The following is a 6,000-nucleotide window of genomic DNA, read 5'->3' as shown; positions in this document are numbered from 1 at the left end:
TTTAGTTCCAATTCTAAACGAAAGTTTAATTATAATTGCACCTAGTTCACCCAGAGGATGAAAGGGCCCATTTAACAAAGGACATTCTGCCTTCATTAAATGATTACAAAGGGAACTAGGAACTGATGATATTTTACAATATTGTTCCAAATCCCAGGGGATTTGCATCAGATATGCTCCATAACATTTAAGGAAATCAATTCTGGAACCACAGTAAATGAATCCATAAATTACACTTTAATATCTCAAAGTGCTACCTTCCTCAGATGGAATTTGTCACTCCCAGGATCGATATGGGGAGTACAGGGTTAGAGGACCTTTATGGAGAGCAATTCACGCAACTGCATCATTATACTATGTTTCAGCATGTCACGTTGCCAATGCATTTGTATCTAAATGAGCAGGCATCCCTGTCTTAGACTGAAGTCTAGATATAAAAATTTGCTACAGGTTAACCCTCTGTTTCAGAGGAAATAATGGAAATTATGTTAACCAAACTTGACAAATGCATGGGGAAAAGCAACACCCATAAAAATGATTGAAGCACTTAACACTTCATAGAGTTGGTGTTGTGGTCTCAGTGCACAAAAATCAAAATAAATGCTCCTTTTCAGCACGGGCTTATTGAACAAATACCTCCAGAGAATTAGACAAGCAAAATTGCCCTCCAGTAATGTCCACATTTCATCAGCAAGTAGACGGCTTGTTTAAACCCCACACAGGGAATGGGTCTGTGGCAGCTCTTTGTTTAACTACACCAGCAGCAAGAGCAGAGCACCACGAGGGCTTTATTCAGCGGGAGTGCCAGGTTTTTGATAGGCACTCTCGTACTGGGACTCCGGACTGAAGAGCCTCACTTCAAAGGTATTTCGCGTGGGTAATGCTGTAGTAGCTCTGGTGAGGACAGCAGGACCTGCTGCCATCTCTGTGTCGACACCAGAAATCGGACAGCTGACAGCAAGGGGAGTCCTATATAAAAATGTAAGATTAATCATATGCTGCAGCTGGGGAGGGCCAGTGCATATCCACATGTCTGGCCCTGAAAAGGAAGAGCAGCACTGTATTTTCCCACTACAAGAGCAGGAAAGAAGAGAACATGCAGGAGTGGAGAGCTAAAATGAGAAAAACCCTAATTTTCTATCTCTGTTACAATTTTGCGGGTGAAACTGTCCACTTTAGCAAGAGCTGTGGTCCAGCAGTAACCCATCACTGCTGGGAACCCTGCACCTGCCCTATAAGCCTTTGGGTATTTTACTGCGAACTGGACACAGTCCATGTCCTCCGGGCCTCGCTGTACATGTGGTATGAGTCTGGTTGGAGGACAGCCGTCCCTGGGGGACCACACCAAGCACTGTGCTGACCTTCCTTCTTCCTTACATTGGCCACAGAAGCCTCTCTCCACCTGCCACTTGCTTACTCAAGCCCTCACACAGAGGAAACCCTTTTCCTCCTCTGACTCCCACTCCTGGCTTATTTCTGCTTGTTTTGGTTTGGGACATCTAAAAGTGAAGATGTAGTGCCCGCTAGCCCAAGGGCTCACTGCTGAGGAGCACGAGAGCAGTGTCAGCTGTGCTCAGTCTTATGGCAATAGGAGCAGCTGGGGGTAGACGTTGGCCCCTGACCTCTGCCTCATACACTGTGGGGTCCTGTCACTATCCTGTGCCCCATCAGGGCTGCATCGTGATTTCTAACCTCATTCCCTTGCTCTTCAAAGGGAGAGCAAATTAATGGGGGCAAACAGCAACAGACTCTGCTGGGCATTGCAGGAGATGGGCAAAAGCTGGCACTGTGCTGCCTCATGGCATAAGAGCTGAAAGCTTCCATTCTTGATCCTTACGTACATCTGCAAAATTGTCAATCAATGCCGGGTTTGTTGCACAAGAAAATGTGAGAAGAGCTCGCTCATACATTCCCAGCAAACAGCCCTGTGTAAGCGCTTTGCTCCTCACTCTCTGCTGCTTGCTCAGTCAAGAAAATGCACTCCTCTCTGGAAAGAGCCAAGATCCCTTGCACAGGGCACAGCCTCCTCCTGCTTTCTGAAAAGTGGTGCAGCAGCTTCTCTTCATTCCTTATTTTCTAGGCTATACCATCCTGAAAGTGGTACCCACTATTACAGCCATGCATTTTATCTAGTGGATTAAAAGGAGTGATTTTGAAGCATCCAGAGTGAAAGGGGTTGCTTGGTTGTTCCTGCTGTAGAAATAGCCTGGACGGATGCCAGCATCCAGCCACAGGTCAGTTCCATCATGTATCGCAGGGCATTTATTTATCATGTCATTGCTTCTCATCTGGCTCTGGCAATTGCAGTGTAACTGACAGGAGATGCAAGCTTTTTTGTCTTAAAAGAAAAAAAAAAAAAAAGAAACGAAAACCTAGAGAGTCCCTTGTGGCTTTTCAGTCTTCTTTAATGGTACATACACACAGCATGAATTCAGAAGTAAGAAAGAGCATTAATCCTGCGATCAGCAAAATTCACCACGGTACCCTTCTATTTATTTTTGGAAATCAGTACATTACCACATGTGCATCCTTTTTTCCCTAAATCACAGAAAATCCTCTGCATATAAGAGAGAACATCATGTTTTAACTTGTTATCAGATCAGAAAATGAGAAATGCCTCCATGTGTGAAAAAGTGTAAGCAAGCAAGGGGAAAACAGAGCAAGAAAACAGCCGACCCCCTGTCTTTCACAAGGTTACCACACAAAAAAACAAACAAGTTTTATTTTCCGATTCCCCTTACCCTATTATGCTAAAAGGATATTTTCTCTGGGATATGCAGCTAAATAAGAGTAAAATGCAGCAAACTGAACTTTATTCAGATGGCATCAGGGACAGTGAGGTATCACAGTATGTTTGGGATTGGAAGGGACCTCAAAAGATCATCTAGTCCAGTCCCCCTGCTGGAGCAGGAACGCCTAGGTGAGGTCACACAGGAACATGTCCCGGCGGGTTCTGAATGTCTCCAAAGAAGGAGACTCCACAACCTCCCTGGGCAGCCTGTTCCAGTGTTCTGTCACCCTCACTGAGAAGAAGTTTTTTCTCAAATTTAAGTGGAACCTCTTGTGTTCCAGCTTGATCCCATTACCCCTTGTCCTATCATTGTTTGCCACCGAGAAGAGCCTGGCTCCATCCTCGTGGCACTCACCCTTTATATATTTATAAGCATTAATAAGGTCACCCCTTAGTCTCCTCTTCTCCAAACTAAAGAGCCCCAGCTCCCTCAGCCTTTCCTCATAAGGGAGATGGTCCACTCCCTTAATCATCTTTGTTGCCCTACGCTGGACCCTCTCCAGCAGTTCCCTGTCCTTCTTGAACTGAGGGGCCAGAGGTACCAGCCAGCCTCATGGATTTTTGTAACAAGGGATGATTTTTCTTCCACAACTTTTTGCTTTAAAATAGTTGAGGTATTTAAAGTGTCTCTCCTTTTATTCTCATAGTAGCAGTCTGTAAGTGTTAATACAGGAAAAACACGTCTTTTGATTTTTTTCTGAGTCTGGGTGGGAAGGAGACCTTTGTATCTAAGGCAACACCGAAGTCCCTGGAAAAGAAAGTTTACCAGACTTAGCATGGATGAAACTTACAGCATGGAAAACATTTTATATGTGAGAACCAGCAGTTCTCAGACAATGACAAGATGCAAATCCAGAATAGCACAAAACAAGGGCTGCTGTCTGGAATGAAGCAGAGCGGTCTGGAGAAGTTGTTCTGAGGATGGTAAAGTATACACGCTCAGATTTGGGGGCAGGCAATATCTCTGGAAGTCAGCCTCTGAGAGACTAAATTTGGATACCTAAAATTAGAGGCCATTTTTGAAAATATGATCCTGGGTGGAAAATTTTGCACTGCACATAAGCAACATGCCATTTTCACAGGCTTATAACCACTTATTCCTAAGCCAGCATGTTTTTCAAATACCAGAAAAACACCCCTGTTTGGTCGGGATGAAGTTATTTGACTAGTCAGAGTTCACAAACTAAGGCAAACATTAAACACAAACAGAAACAGTTGCAGAATTATAGCCTGGTATGTGGAAAAGTAGTCAGCTTGTGCTAGGTGAGCCCAAAAAGAGCTTCACCATGAAACGTTTTTAAAACCAGTCGCAGATAAACAGATCTTAAATTGGCTCCATTGAAGCATTGCTGTTTTTCCTCAGGGAGCCCAGCTGCATGGGGCACAACAGCTTTCCTCTTCCTCCTGGAAAACCAGCCTCCAAGGGCATTTTTGGAGGTAGAAGCCACACTGTGGGAAACCCAAAGCCTCTCACATTGGGATGCACCCACCAAACGGCACCGGGCGATGTGGGGGGACTCAGCCCATGGAACAGTCAGCAGGGAATGGCTTCAGCTGCTCTGCAGGTCAGCCCCTTGCAGATGTCACCTGCAGAACCACAATGATGACCCACACCAGCACTTCTGTCCTTCCCATACAGACAGGCAGCATTTACTTACTCAGACACATTAAATATTTGGGGGAGAATAATCAGCTCATAGCTATGGGGAAGTTACCAAGCTGATTACTGAGAAGCCACTCTTCTGTGTGACTTCTGTGTGACTATATTATATATATATTGTGCAACAACATGGACCTGTGACAACTCACTCTGCTGTTGCCATTACCCAGCACGGTTATCCAGCAGCACTTTCAGTTACTGACATTTCCTTAATCATCCTTCCTTCTTCATTTCTTATGTCTCTCTTACTTTGGTTCCAGGTAATAGGAACAATGTTATATTCTACATTTACATTTAATTTTCCTGTGTGTGCCCCCCACGTAGTTTGTACAAAAACAGTCTGTCAGTTCCTCCCTCAGAGAGTTAACGCTCAAGCTTTCTTCAATTTCTTTTGACCCCTACTACAAAATTCATTTTGATGAATTATTTATGTCTGGAGCTCCCCAAGGAATTATCATTTGTATCTTCTATAGTTTCTGCCTGTCACCAGCTATTACTGAATTACATCAGCTGGACAGCAGCTGCCAGTAATCAAACCAGGTTCTTCCTCCGCCTTGGCTTTTTGCATCACCCAACGGACACAAACCAACCAGCTCCTGGAGCAGGTTATTTTACAAGCTTGCTCCCTTGCCCATTTTGGAGGCTAAAGTTGGGTTGATTTTATTTCCTAACGATCTTTGTATGAAAGGCAGTAATAAAGAAAAATAGATGCTGTTACTTCCGTGCATTTAGGAGGGCAAAAGATGCCAAACCCAAAATCTATCCCAGCCTTGGACTAGAATATACTTGTATCTGGCTATGCTCATTGTCCAGTAAAAACAATTGTATTTTCCTAAAATTACTTAATTCAAACATCATCACCAGAAAGCAAATATACCTACAAGCTCCCTAAGCCCTTCTTGAAAAATAAAGCAAACCCCTGGGTGTGAATATTTACTTATCCAGCAATGGGCCTTGGTTGTCATCTCCTCAGTCACTCATCCAAAGCCAGAGAGGAACATTGTCGTGTTTTCCAGTCACCACAAGAAGTGGGTTCTTCTGGGCTTAAGGTCCTTATTGTTAGATCTTAGAGCAATTAAAAGCTTCACAGAAGCCCTTTGAACATGACTTCTTATTTACCCTGGCAATAATAAATATTTATGTGTATTAAGCTAAACAGGCAATAAAATCTTTATAGGATTGGAGTTTTAGTCAGGTAAAACCTCTGTGTACAAAAAGTCCGAATGTTGACCTTTTTTCATTTGTTTAACTGATACTTTCAGTGAATTTTCTGTGTCTGAAAATGAAAGCTCTATACAAAATTTTTGCAGTGTTTTCAGTTTCACATTGAAACTGACTTCCTCTGGTTTCTTTCATTTTTAATCTGTTTTCTCTCTCTCTCTCTCCATGTTCCTGTGGCAAAATAAGCCAATGCCAAAAAGGAAAGAAAGAAAAAATTGTGAAGCGTGGGAAGAAAAACAAAAGCAAAACCTAACACTTAGTGCTTTTGACAGTATTTCAAAATAAATATTCAAAATATGCTTGAAAAATGTTTTTTTTCTAGTCTTAA

This window comes from Streptopelia decaocto (genome assembly GCF_964273445.1).
Source record: "Streptopelia decaocto genome assembly, chromosome: 1".
NCBI lineage: Eukaryota > Metazoa > Chordata > Aves > Columbiformes > Columbidae > Streptopelia > Streptopelia decaocto.
The sequence above is the reverse complement of the archived record's forward strand: the minus strand, read 5'-3'. Positions refer to the sequence as shown.